Raw genomic sequence first — 15,028 nt, 5'->3', positions numbered from 1 at the left:
CATAGCAACTGACAAGTTCATCATCACAAGGGACATAGTAACTGCACATCAACTGACAACCTCGTCAACACAAGGGACATAGCGACTGCACAGCAACTGTCAACATCACAAACCTAACCTAACATACAAGACCGAAGAGTGACAATTACAGGAACATAGCAACAGCATAGCAACTGACAACTTCATCACCACAAGGGACGTAACTGCATAGCGACTAACAACTTTATTATCATAAGGGACATACCAGCTGCATAACAGCTGATGTCTACATCAGAACAATACAATGCTGAACATAGCAACTGACAACTGCATCATCACAGAGGACATAGCGACTGCACAGCAACTGTCAACATCGTAACAATGCCACAAACACCGAACCTAAAATACAAGACCTAAGAGTGACAATTACAGGAACATAGCGACAGCATAGTAACTGACAACTTCATCACCACAAGGGGCATAACTGCATAGCAACTGACAACTTTATTATCACAAGGGACATAGTAGTAGCTGCATAACAGCTGACGTCAACATCAGAACAATACAATGTCACAAATACAGAACCTAAAATACAGGCCCTAAGAGTGACAATTAAGGAACATAGCAACTGAAAACTTCATCACAAAGGACATAGTAACTGCACATCAACTAACAACATAATGACCCAATAACCTTGAATAGTCATACCACAAACCTGTTCTAAAAACCTAATTAAAACTAATTGAATTGAAAAAGAAAAAAGAAATAAAAACGAACCATAATGAAAAATCTCCAACTTTTATAATCCTTCTGCATACTTGTGCATGTTCAATGACAATAAAGCCATTCTTCAGTTCAAATCTATCCAGTGTTAATTGCCAGGTCTCCCAAAACTTTCATCCACAGCATATTTGACTACTTTATCTATCATCGAGACCTCCATTCATGAATCATACATCTCTTCTTTCTCCCTCCTTGTTCTTTTCCCCTCTTTCTGCCATCTGCAAGAGATAATTATTCCCAAACAAGCAGTCCCCTGGGTGAGATTGTGTTATCCGAAGCTACCTTCATTAAAAAAACTAAATATAAAAATGCCACAGCTGTGTGGATATCTTCACTGTCATGAAGGGAAACCAATGGTGGATTTTTGTTGTTGTTGTTGTTGTGCCGGTAAATCAGCCTACATAACACATCCATAACACCAAATCATGCAAGACACGAAAGAGAGGGAAAAATTTGTTTATCATCCATGGAAGTGGTTAAGCAGGCACGGGAGCATGGCATATGGCATGTATGTCTCTCCTGGGAACCATCAATACTTTGAGGCACAGTCGCTGTCCTTTGTCTTCCGTAATCGCTCTAAATGTCCTTGTGTGCAAGCCGCAATTGCACTCAACCGTTAACGCCGCCACAAGAACGCGTGCACGGCAAGCATGGAAACGATACATTTACATTTGACAAGAGGAAATGTAAATAAGGGTTGTGTATGTCGGCTTGGCCTGCAGCCACCCGCGCCGGCGAACACGAGCATGTCCAATAGAAGAGGAGCTCATTTACATAATAGAGTTGGACAATGCGCAGGGAAAAGGTAATGCATCCCATACTTATGTCAGCATAACCTCGTGTACAGCAAACTGCAAACTATAGCAGAAGACAATGACACGGCCTGAAAGATTAGCGTGTTTGGACCGATTCACATGACGACCATCTGGGGTTTTTATCACGAGCAATTCACGACTTGATGCAAATATCGCTTGTGCTCATTAGTGGTCGCTGAAGCTTCCAGGCTGCGATGAATTACGGTGACTCGATGTTTTTCAATACGAGGGGTGCAAAATGATTTGAGGACCGTTTGATTTGTAAGTGGAACGATTCGGTTAAACTCGGTGGGATTACAATTCGATTTGATATGGTACGGCTCAATTCAAGAGGAACTTTTGTCATTTTATATACTTGTGAATGAACTTGTCAGGACTGTGATTCAATACATATCTCGATCTATTATTGCTATATTTCAAAGTGTGTTTGAATATGGCTCGATTTGATGCAATTGAATCGTTTAAAGAAAGAAAAAGCAAAAAAACAAAAAATAATTACGATTTAAACCGGTATTTGTTACGGTTTAAACCGGTATACCGGTAAACCGGCTAGCTCCGCGCTGTGGTTCTCGGCTTCTTTTGGTTAAATGAAATTAAGAGAAAAGGATTTTACTAATCGGTTGGGAGCTGCACAATTGAGACTGCACAAACAAGTTGCCGCAAATGTGTTAAATGAGTCCAATCGTATCATCAGCTTTTCTTACTACAGTCTTTCTACTAGGACCTGGGTATCGCGTTTCTAATTTCGATTCACAAGAGTTCAGTTCAATTCGATTTTGATTGTTTTCGATATGATTTGACTCACTTCATTTCAATCTGCTATTGAAAATAATAAACAAAGAAAATTCCCTTGAAAATTCTATTTTCTTATGAATTTATGGGAAAAAGAGATATTAAAATAATTGATTCCTGGTTTTATGAATCAATATCAGGCTCAAAAGTAAAATCGATTCAATGTCCATCCATCCATCCATTTTCTTGACCGCTTATTCCTCACAAGGGTCGCGGGGGCTGCTGGCGCCTATCTCAGCTGGCTCTGGGCAGTAGGCGGGGGACACCCTGGACTGGTTGCCAACCAATCGCAGGGCACGATTCAATGTCGATTATTCAATTTTTATAAAACCCAACCCCTTCTACAGCTAATCAGCGGTATTTTGCTTATCTATTTTCATTGGCATGATCAGAACACAATCTTCTTTTGGTTGCTTGCACCTCATTCTCAAGACTTCTGAAGGACATTGTGAACCACAGAGAAGCAGCACTCCAGCCACCAGTAAACGCTTTTTGTACCATTCATACCCGGTCAGCACTTCTGCAACGATGAACCCAAGGTCATCTCCGAGTCCGAGATCTGACAGGGTTCAAATCTTCAGAGAGGAAGAGGAATATGTTACAAGCTCAAGGCGGCGGTTTCCGCTGAGTGTGCAGCACTCACTGATTCTGTATCACGATCAACTGTTGACGATTCCAAGGACAATATCAAGAATATGAAATGTTTCAGTCCTCAGTACTATAACTGTAGATTATTTCTTCATCTAAGGGTAACAAGGGGAAGCAAATGCAAATTGCCCTTCTCGAAGTGACATTCTCAGAACCAAGAAGCCCAAAGGCAACTTGACTGGATTTGGATTTTACCCTCTGAATGGCATCAGCCCCTCTGACAATAGTTCCCCCGAGAGGATGCTGATCAGTTTTCCACAAGCGGCAAGGTCAAGCTTAAGAGAACCATAAATTGAATTCATGTGTGCCGTGAAAGCAGTAATTTGAGGACAGGTGTAATGGTGTCTCTTCCTGCTGAACAAAACTTTGAGCTCAATGTCGTCCGCGTGGGTTACAAAAGCAACGTGCGTTTCACATCCACTGCGACACAGTTCAACAGGATGTAGCAGCACAAATAAACGTTGTTTACAAGTTGGAGTCCACACAACAAAGCAAGGGGAGCTTATCCGGTTGCGGTTTTGTCAGTTGCATTACTGGGATCCATGTTATCGCTTGAATTGTTACAGATAGATACAAAAGCAAGAAACAACCTTTTTCAGGGATATTTAAATTTGATTACAAAAAAATATAACGATGCTTAGAGCATGCTTATTTTATAGTATGTTTTCTGGTTACATTGTTGCTTGAAATATAGTTTTTGTTACTTTTCTTATGTACCGGTATGTATATATTTTTTTCTAAGTACCCTACCAGTATAGTTGTTTTTTCAACATAGAGTACAATATTTACTATGCTTTTGCCATGATGGATTGGTTGACTGCGCCATTTTAATGTGGGACACATTTTTTTCTGATCAATACATTGCAATAAAGATGGATTACAAGATTTTAAGACAGATTCTCTTAATTTCTTTGTGAATAGTACATATCTCCAAATAAAAAAGAAAAGAACATCTGTATTTTAGGGATGTAACGATAAGGGCAATATCCTTTATATTAAAACTGCCACAATGTCGTCATGTTCACAGTATTTAAAAGGAACACATCTGTTAAAAAAGTCAGGTTGATTTCTTTTTGTGCAGTTCTAGCACCCTCTGGTGGACAGTTTATTAGTGCAATTCAATTTTTATTAGGGATGTTTTGGCCTTCTTTGTTTAAAATTGTACCAATTGTCAGATGAAGGGAAACCTAATTTGCTTGTGAAGCGATCAAAAGTGAAGGAACTCAATGTGTGCGGGCATTAGCAAGTAAGCGCCTCAATATTGTTATTAGAAATTGTAGGTGGTTTATATGCATTGCTGTTATGTACAAAAGCGCAATATTGTGCTTTTTTGGTATGAGGTCTTTTTTTTAACCTTTTTTTAAATATTGCCAACGCCCCTCCCACAATATCGTGATACTTATCGTATCATGACCTTCATATCGTGATATCGTATCGTGATGTTTGGATATTGTTACATCCCTACTGTATATAATATAGGTGCAACAATTGATTATTTGATAAATAATCAACTATAAAATTAATCGTCATTTAAATTTTCTCATATTTATTTAGTCGTCCATGAAAGCAGACTAGTTATCTTGGTTGAATCAAACTTAAAAAAAAAAAAAGCTTTTATTTTGGAAAACAAAGACAAACATTTTTCCTGTTTTCGGTCATGTTATAGATCAAACCAGTCACCGAAGCATCATTACGGTAGTTAATAAAGGGAAATTAGTACATATTTGTTGTACCGCCAAAATAATCAACTCTTTAATCGAGTATTAAAATACTCAACAGTATATAATTTTGACCGTCATCCAGATGGATCTCGCTCGACAAGTTGACTTGCTTACAGTCTCTGTCAAGGTCCTCCCAAAGGTGTTCAATGGGGTTGAAGTCAGGGTTTTTGAATATTATTTTGGGCTAAAAAGAGCTATATCCACAACTAGTGGGGCAATATATACATATTTGGCAGGTAAAATATCTTAGTGTAATCTAATCTCTACTATATATGATGTAACTCATCAATAGAAAGTGAATGGGTATTCCATTTTCTTTCTATCATAGTCCACAAAAAAAAAAGACATCTACCCTGAATGACAGGGCGACGGGAGAGAGAATCGAGGTAGTGTGGAAGGGTTGGTCGTGTTAAGGGAGGGTGCCGGTGAGGGAGTGAGGGTGGCCAGTTATCTCAACAAGATAGGGGGAGAAAAAGATGTGAAATGTTTGAGGGTAAGACTGAGTGGGGGGAAAAAAAAAGAAAAAAAAAAGAAAGAAATAGCGCTGAGAGGATGGGGAGGCGGGGGCTGGCGGAGGCCGGGTAGCACGACAAGGCAAACGGGAGACAAGTTGGGAATAGAAAAGAGGAGGATGAGCTGTGGACCCACAATGAGCAGACTGTGTGTGGGGGTGCACGCGCGTGTGGGGGTGTGTGAGTGTGTGTCAGGGAGAAAGCGGAAGACACAGAAGGGTATTGCTGCATAAGCAGTCTGTCCAGCTGTCGGGACGGTGAAACTCGATGGAGACGAGCGCTGTCAGGACGCTCATCAACATCTCTCTTTCTGATCACAGCAACACCTTCATCTCTCTCTCTCTCTCTCTCTCTCTCTCTCTCTCCCTCTCCCCTCTAATATTAGTCCTCGCTCTACCACTTCCCTTCATTTTCTTGTCAGGTGTCCTGTCTCCCCCTTGTTGTCTCATTCAAGCAACGTTCGCTGTCTCGCAGTTGAAGGATGGAAAGCTGCAAAACAAAAAGGTGTGCGTGCTCATGAATATGGCATGTGAGCGTTTGCATCACAAAGAATGTTTTTTTTTTTGTTTTTTGTTTTTTTTGTTTTTACAATATTGTGACCTTTTTTAAATATCGCCAAACTCCCCACAATATCGTGATAATTATCATATCGTGAGCTTCATATTGTGATATCATATCGAGATGTTTGGAGATTGTTGCATCCCTACTGTCAAACAAGGTAGCATTTAGCATTAGCTAAAGTAACACAACCACTGGTCACCAGATTGACTAGCAATTAAATTGGGGAAAATGTAGTGTATATTTGGTTTTTAGTGAAATTATAGCGTCCGTTTTTTAAATTATGAAATTCCTATAAAAAGCTTGCGTATGTGTATGATTTAGCAGGCTTATGAGAGCCAGTTAGCACCCAAGGTTATACAGAGTTGCGATGCGACACTGTTGTGGCTATAGTCAGAGTATTGATGCTAATGTTGGTTGGTTCTGTTTTGTTTGTGTATTCAATGGAAGACCAGAACCATGTGTGCTCTATTTCTATTTTTTCAAGCCATATTTCAAGCCTTTGCAGAGGGCTACACTTTCCGGATTCTGTACGAAGTCTCTATTGTAATGGCATAGCTGTTAGAACTAAGTGAGATATTTACTTAGGTGATCCCATGGAGAAAATGGCCGCACTATTGGGAGGTTGACCGGATCAGCAGGTGCTGCAGCATGCAGAGTTCTCAAATTGGCTTTGAATGGGAGGCTATGCTAACGTCACATCAACTTCCTCTGGGGTGGTCGTAATGGGAGCCACAGAGATGAGATTTGAACAGGGAAAAGAGTCCAAGGATTTTTATTCTTTTATTCTGACCTTTTTAAAGTGGCGGTTGAATGCCTTTATGGTACAAATGTGAGGGAAGAACTCTCCCGGTCTTCTTTTCATATGAACTATTCTGGTTCTTGTTAGTATTAGGACCACATCAGTGCATGGAATATCAAATGATCAAATCATTTGATGTCTTACATCACGCCCACTGTGATTGGACGTCCCGATGAATATCTCAGATTGTTTGAATGGTTTCGGCCACTTCTCCCTTCAGATTCCAAAACACAGACTAGAATTTACCATATAGATTGTTTTTGAGCAAAACACAAATGCTGTTTTGTGGTGTGGCCAGCATCTAGAGGCATAATCACAAATACACATCACATGATTATATAAAAGGGAAAGCTTAAGTGTTACTGCATTTACTCAGTGGTCCAACGACAATTTAAGTAAACAACTTCTCTGCACACGTATTATTTATTTAAACGGTACATTTAAACAGCTTGTTTTTCCGGGCACTAAAAGTTGGAAAGGCAAACCAGTAATATTACTGCGCTAAAATTAGTTTTTGATCTCGAAGGGCCATAAAAGATTATAAAGTACTGTAGTTGGATTTCTGTGGTGTAGAATTTCCAAAATATTAAGATGAAGTTCTAATTTTATGAGCCATTTCAAAATTTTGTCTGTTTTAATCAGTTTAAATCATGCTTGCTAGCTGCTAGTTTATCACATTTAGTTCCTTTCATTTTTAAGTAGGGATGGGCGAGTACCCGTGACGCAGACGAGTACAAGCGACCGATGGCAGAGGGGGAAGACGGTAAGTGAGTCCTCCTTGCCTGTAAGTGGCGCTAGCTTGCAGCAGTTTTTCACCAAAACTTCACCGGTTTGGAAATACTTCAAAATTGTGAATCTTAAACTAAAAGAGCATTTTTGTGTTTTATTTTGAGCGTTAAGACTATTGAAGAGTGACTGTGCTGTTTTTTTTTGTCAAAATTAAAGGAAATATATTTGTTTAAAAATATCTTTTAGTGATTTTTTTATTTTATTTGTCAAAATGTACTACTGGTATCGGCAGTTGGTATCGGTATCGGTATCGGTGAGTACTGAGGGGCTGGGTATCGGTATCGTTCTGAAAAAAAGTGGTATTGAACATCCCTACTTTTAACCTTTCACTGTGAATCCATCTCCTGTACGTGCCGTACGTTTGTGGATGCTGTGAAAGGGGTTGTGTCACTGTGCTTTAGTGGCTATTAGATCATATCAGTTTCTGTCTTTTTTTTTTTTTTTTTAACTCTTTTACTGCCGCATGTTATCAAAAACAAACTTTGATATGACAAAGGCTTTGATCATTCACATCATCCTTGAAAACGTTCTATTTCATCAGATTCCGTCATGTTTCATTGTAATTTCGTATACCGGCAGCCCATTGAAAAGAGATAAAATTCTGCCATCTGCTGGCCATAGTTAGTGTTTTTGATTCCACAATCCATTGAACAGGCAGTTTAAAAAAAAAAAAAAAAGTTGACGTCATTTACTGCTTATGGCGGCATACGTCGTGATTTTACTAATCGTTATTAAACGTTTTTGGCAGTCAGAGTTAAATCAACTAAAATGTCCATAGTTTTTAGCCTCGTCTTGTCTTCATTGGTCCATAAAAATGCATACTTATTTAGTTCCAGTTATAGCTTATTAAGTCTCTTTTATTTTCATTTAGTTTTAAACACAAAATCCAAGTAGTATTGCGCTACATACCCAAAACATACTTCAAAAACATTCTTTTTTTCCTCTTTCAAATACTGCCATTGTTTTTCTTTTCTGGATTTTTGTTGTTGTTGTTTAGTATGTGCTGAAATGGAACAGCAAGGTTTTGGACTGTCAGTTCCAATAAACATCCACATTAAGGCAGAACAGAGCAGGAAAGCCGAACCCACGTGTGTCTCCTGTCGTCCTCATCCTCTCACCTACACGTCCTTATCGTTCCCATTCAGCTTCTTACTGTTGAGTCATTTTTTTTTCCTGTCTCTTTGCAGCATCTTTCTTCCATTCCAGTCTCTTGCATAAACTGCCTCGTCTTAAGTGTGTTTATCATCCTCGACAGTGTAGCGCGTGATGTAGGCCCGGAGTGAGGAAGAGCATACTTAAATGTGTCAAGAGGTGTTACTGATGGAGTTGCAGACAGCCGTACTTGACAGGTCTGCTAGCATCGTACAACCCAGGTCTCGCTTTGGCTTCAATAGAGCTGCTGAGATTTGAGGATAGCATTGTTGCTTGATATTTACCTTCACCTGCGAGGTTATGTTTTGCTTGTATTGCTTTGTTTGTTTCTCCATCTGCACTCTACTCAATTTCCCTGAGTAGTCGATGTGAGGTAAACATTTTGAGGCAGCGCGGGGGCGTAAATGATTTTCAATTCACCGCGCGAGTCAATGGCACATTGAAGTTCAACTCTCCTTATCTAATTATCATCCCCCCCCCCCCCCCCCATTTGAAACAAAGTGTGCCCACTCTATCCTCATCAAACAAAAACAAATGTTCTGCTTACGTTCGCTGTCCAGCACATCAGAGTTGGCATTGTAGCATAGCAACCCTCGGCTTCGTGTCAGTACCATATGGCGAGGCAAGATCTGATGTCTGTTATTATACTGTGCGACTGGTGTGTCTCTTATCATTTGCAGAGCAGCAAACTGTAAGCTGCGGATTCGAGTGCAAGGAGGTGGAGAACTGTGACATGTTTGGGGTTGTGACATATTCGGTTACTTGGCTGTGCAAGCGCTGCTGCCATATGGTGAGACCATTACTGCTGAGTATGCCGTACAAGAGTTAATAATCGGATTCATTGAAATTGAGTGCTGTAAATAGGACTGAAAAATGTTCACGATACTGGCAGTTAAAATTTGTCCAGAATTAGAATCATCAACTTCTGAAAATTGGGTTGTAAGCCACGGAACCAGGCAGGATCAGTTTTTATTAGTTTATAAATACCCAAGTTAGTTACATTTACATATTAAAAGGATTTGACCTTGTTCATTGAGCAAAATAAACAATCTGAAGTATGTTTTCTTGCCCTTTTGTGCAGACCAGGAGTCTGCAACCTTTACTGTCAAAAGAGCCATTTTGTGCCAAATACAAAACAAAAAATCTGTCTGGTGGCACAAAACATTTGAAGAGTGTGATGAATGAAGCAGCGTGTTAAGAGATGTAACATAACAGAAAAATATGCAGGGTCCAATACGTAGAAGATTCATTTTTGTGTACTTTTCGTCTTCTGTTTTTTTTTCAAGTAATTTTTCAGACTTCATTTTTCATACATTCTTAGACTTTTCTGTCTTTCTGTCATTTCTCACATTTTTTGGCAATTTTATGGGCATATGTTCATTTTCTGCCTCCCTTTGTCCTTTTTTGGACATTTTATGGCTGTTTTTGACATTTTTTTTCCTGCCATTTTTTGCTCTCTATTTTCTGACACTGTTTTGAATTTTGTGTACATTTTATGGTATTTTGGTGGATTTCTTCTTTAGTTTTTGGACATTTTCTTTTCTGTCTTTAAATTATTATTTTTTTTACTTTTGGCAATTCAAAAGATGTTTTATGTTGATGCTTTTCTTCTTTTGTTTTTGGGCATTTTATGGTTACTTTTTGAACATTTTCTGTTCTGCCTTTTAAATCAATTCTCTGACATTTTTGACGACTTCATTTCTGCCTTTCCTCTTCCTTTTTGGTCATTCTATGGTCCCGTTTAGAACATTTTTAGGTTCCTCTTTTCCTGAACTTTTTGTTGTTGTTGTTTTTTTAGTATAAATCTTTTTAATTTAATCATTAATACATTTAATGAATATTCGATCTAAAAACCAAAAAATAAAGAATATTGATTTCTACAAATTTTTTGAGGGATCCATAGGGAGATACAGGAGAGAGACTAAAGAGCCACATGTGGCTCCAGAACCGAAGGTTGCAGACCCCCGGTGTCGACCTTTGTGATTTTCTCTTGCAGGACGGACTGCACGGTGGCTTAGAAGTTAGTGAAATAGTGTTTGTAAGAGTGAGAGTCATAAACAGCGCAACCTATGGGTGACTTTTGAGCTGTAAACACTGTCATAAAGATTAACAGTCAAGTTTGAGAGGCCGTAAAGTACTGCATTGGCTCGACCTCGTTGGCTTCGGACCATGCGTTTGCTGTTTATCAACTGCATGGATACGGCTCTCAGTTTAGATTTGTTGACTTAAATATTATCTCATTTTTGTACTTCTTAATATTCATTAAAAAAAAGTGTGTGATAACTTTTGAAAAGGTGATAAGAGGGCGGTAGTGGGCGGCATGTTTGGCTTCGCCGTTGAGTGTGGATGCTCAAATTGTCACGGAAGGCACAGACTAAGTGCTAAGTAGTGGGTGGAGTGACTGATATTCACACTCATGTACAATGTGAGGTGCATAGTTTCATATAAAAACAACACTTAAGGAATATGTATTAAGGGAGTTCCTTTGTGGCCACACTAGCTGTGAAATCTTGCAATTGGCTAGTGACCAGTTCTGGAATGGATGGACAGAATAAAGCATGTTTTATTTTTATTTTCTGCAGCTACCCTTCAGTTACAAAGTTCATGATATGAGGTCAAACAATACAACTGAATTTCCATCCATCCAAATCCATACCGTTTAAGACTGACGATAGTGAGCTGGAACCTTTCTTTATTGATTTTTTTTTTTTTTTTTTTTTGGGACCAGATTCACAGATTCAAACCACTTGACTTTGAGATAGATGCTAGCCACATGTTTAGGGTGACCAAATTTTCAAAATTAAAAACCGGGACACCACAATTTTAGCTGAGAATCAAATATACAATTCTCACTGGGAATTATTCATAACAAATCTAATCTCTTAGTAGGGATGTAACGATATCCAAAAGTCACAATACGATCATATGCGATTATGTGAAAAAAAGTCTTTTATTTTAAACTTAATTTATTATTATTATTTTTCTATTGTATTTATTTTACCTTTGCAGCTTCATGAATGACTGACTTTGAAACATGTTTTTTTTTTTTTTTATGCACTCAATAGACAAAACTTACAACAGCTGTCTCGATGTTGTACTTTGTTTTATAATTTTAAAACTTAGTGCTGGCCATCTGTTTTGTTCTTGCGAGGTTGTGCCTAGTCGAACTAATTGTTTATTTATTTGCAGAAGGACCGCTTTGCGCAATCACGTGAGGTGGCAGTCATTAGTATAAGAGATCTAATGAGCTTTTGCATAGCACTGGCTATCGTTCGGGGCGCTCGGCGAGACTCGTTGTCGAATCACATGACCTCGCGTATGCGTTTGTTAACCCAGCTTCAACAGCAGCAGAAAACAAACTTAGCAAGCATATGACTTGTCCTCACTGTCATTCAGCCACCTTCATTTCGTTTGTCATTTCAATCCTCCGTGGGTACCGTCTCCCTGCGTCAAGCTCCCCGCCACCCTCTGTCTCTTCGTATGGCGGCAAAGTGACGGATTGACTGAATATCTGTCTCTCTGTGGGAAATGAGCCTGCTAATGTCGCGGACTTGGCTCGTTCCATATTCATCTGTAAGCCTGTGAATCACTCTGCGACTACGGAGGCTGTCGTGTGCACCGCGGCACATCTGCTTCCCTTCCAAAAGTCAAACGGAGCGCAAAATGAGCGGTGAATATCAATCCATTTCCTGTCTCTTTCAGGTCTTCATCAGTCCATCTTTGGGCTTTTTTTTTTTTTTTTTGCATCATTCCCTTTCTCTGTGGCACCTCTCAATCTCCCCTTTCACCTGCTGTCACACATGTACTATGATTATTTTCTGCAGTCTGCGGTGTTCCCTTTTTCTTTCTCCTTATCCCCTTTAATCATTATATTATCCATTCTACTTATTCCCCCTCGGTCTGCCCCGTCACCCTCACCCATGCAGAGAGAGAAAGAGGCCTGTTATGAAAAGGTATCAAAAAGTCAGTCAGACAAAGCTCTCTCCAGCTGGCAGGGAAACTGACAGGCAGGAGTCTGACGCTGGCGAGTTCTGGCTGCAGGTATTAAGGTATAAATAATCTATAAGTCAATCAAAGACAATAGCGTAGCTCAGTGCAGTGCCCTCGCTGGACCCTGGGTAAGATAGCTGGCCCTCGGGCCAGTATTAAGCGCTGGCTTAACCACTGAATTACAATAGATAGTCAATAATTCAAAACAGGCTCACAGTTGTGCTATTCTGACACCTGCTATCAGTGAATGTTAAAAGGTTGTAAATTGCAGGGTGGAAATCCACTCCAAAGGGCTTCCACTCTCTTTTTGAATCTCCTATACTGTAGTTTTTAGTTGTCTATTGTTGTCTACATTTATTTATGCATATTCTAAATCCTCCGAGAGTCTCTATGCTTAAAATACTTGCATTCAATTACCTTCAATGCATCTAAAAGATATTTGCCAGTGGAATTTTTGTACGCGCGACGTAAAAACGGGTGCATCGTCATTTTCATGCCGTTTTTATTTTCGGGCTACCATTCCTCCGGCAATTGGGTGACAAAAAGTTGACTTGATTTTAAATTCACAAAAAAAAGTAGGTCGAAATCAGGCTTTCCCCACACTAAGTTGAACGAACTTAAGATTACAAATTGAATTGTTGACCAACTTAAAAAAAAAAAAAAAAAAAAAAAAAAAAATTGCTTCAATTTGTAACACACGATTGAATTTAGTTCAAAGTGAATATATTAAGTAATGAATTATGAGTTCAAAATTCAATATATTCACTTGAATTAAGTTAATCCAAAGTAACAACAATCCAAAGTATTAAGTTTAATGAATTAAATAATAATAATAATAATAACAATAATAATAATAATATTTGGTCAGCAATTCAATTTGCAATCTTAAATTAGTTCAACAATTCTCTTTTTAGTGCACTTGTGGCCCTTGAGGGCCGGAGTCCTGCAGGTTTTAGATGTTTCTGTATCTTCCAACACCTCTGATTCAAATAATAAGCTCATCAGTAAACTCTGCACAAACCTGATAACGATCCTGATCAGCTGTGTTGGAGGCCAGAGCCATCCAAAACCTGCAGGACTCCAGACCTTGAGGACCAAGATTGGGAAAGCCTGGTCTAAATGGTGGCGTGTAATGCGGTTTTGGTGGATTTGATTAAGGCGCAGACAGACAGATTTGTTGCTCTATGGTCAACTGCAAGGTGGTCTCCAATTGCCCACGTCACATGCATGATCGACGACATCATTCGCAAAGGGAGATCTTGTAGTTTTCTCGCATAAACGCACTTTGCACGCGCCAATCTCATCTCGGAGTTGATGTCTGTTTCCTCAGTGTCAATCATGTGTGCGCTTCCACGCCCCTGATTTTAATGGTAATGAGGGGGAGCCGCTTCGATTGGCTGGGAGTCAGCTGCATTCCATCCCACAATGGTGGCGCAGGGACTTCAGTGTCAGTTGAAAGGATCTCAATCCCTTCTTTTACCATCTTAGAATCCACTTTGGATCAATTTTCTTGCAGATCGGCGCCAACGCACCCTCGAGCACTTTCATTTGTTTGTTAATTAATCTTGTACTGTACTTGAAATGAGTTGTATTTGCGCATCGATTGTGAACTCCCTCCCCCAGTATCCCAACACAACTAATTTTACCCTTCACATTCTCCTCTGGGACATTTACAATGAGAGGCTTCCCCGCTCGATTCTAATTTCTTCTCCTTTTCAGGATTGATCTTTCTACACCTTGCGAGGGCGACGGTGAGACGAGGGGGACTGATATGGAGATGGACATTGATCTCGACAAAAAGGGTAGGAATATTTTCTCTTGACACAAGCGGCGCGAGCTGCGTCGAACACAGTGCTCGGATCACAGAGGGGGGAAATGTGTTTATCAGATTCAATTCTGTCGCTTATGCATGTGACACCTGTTTCTTCCCGCATCATCTTCCGCTCAAAGAACGTTAGGAGAAAATGAAAGTGAATTACAGAGTGGCCCCTTTTTTGGGATGGCTGACAGTTGTCTTGCCAGCTGTTTAGGCCTTCTGTGCAAGAAGCCCCAAATAGCCCGAGGCAGTGTTTTTGGGTGACAGGGCATGTTGGATTTTTTGTGTGTGAGAATATAGAGCAAAGATGTAGAAAGCAAGCGTTGGCTCCTGTAAAACTCAACTCAACTTTATTTATAAAGCGCTTTAAGAACAGGCATTGCTGTATACAAAGTGCTGTACATAAACATAAATATCAGTTTTGCAGTAAAGAATAAGGTAACAAAACAAGAACAAAGCAAACATTTTGTGCGAATACAAGTTGTTACATTTTACATCAGTAAATAAATAAGAAGTAGGCGAGTGAATAACCTGACCTGACCTGAGGCACCGGGCAGTTGTGTAGGAGTGCAAGAGCTCGGCGAGATAAAGTGGGGCAAGACCATTGAGAGATTTGAAAACAAATAGAATAATCTTAAAGTGGATTCTAAATTTTACGGGCCGCCAGTGAA

The 15,028-nt window shown here is 39.6% G+C and overlaps 1 protein-coding gene across 2 annotated transcripts in view; it reads left to right on the top strand.

Moving 5' to 3' along the window:
- LOC144008020 (uncharacterized) overlaps positions 1 to 14,399 on the top strand; it is an 89,467-nt gene extending 75,068 nt beyond the window's left edge. For both annotated transcript variants that reach the window (XM_077508053.1, XM_077508054.1), the window contains exon 8: positions 14,261 to 14,399. The gene's annotated coding sequence lies outside the window, so the exon portion shown is untranslated. The remainder of the gene's footprint in view (positions 1 to 14,260) is intronic.
- The last annotated feature ends 629 nt before the right edge of the window (positions 14,400 to 15,028 follow it).

This window comes from Festucalex cinctus, chromosome 19, assembly GCF_051991245.1.
Source record: "Festucalex cinctus isolate MCC-2025b chromosome 19, RoL_Fcin_1.0, whole genome shotgun sequence".
Lineage (NCBI taxonomy): Eukaryota > Metazoa > Chordata > Actinopteri > Syngnathiformes > Syngnathidae > Festucalex > Festucalex cinctus.
This window is presented reverse-complemented; position numbering and strand designations above follow the sequence as displayed.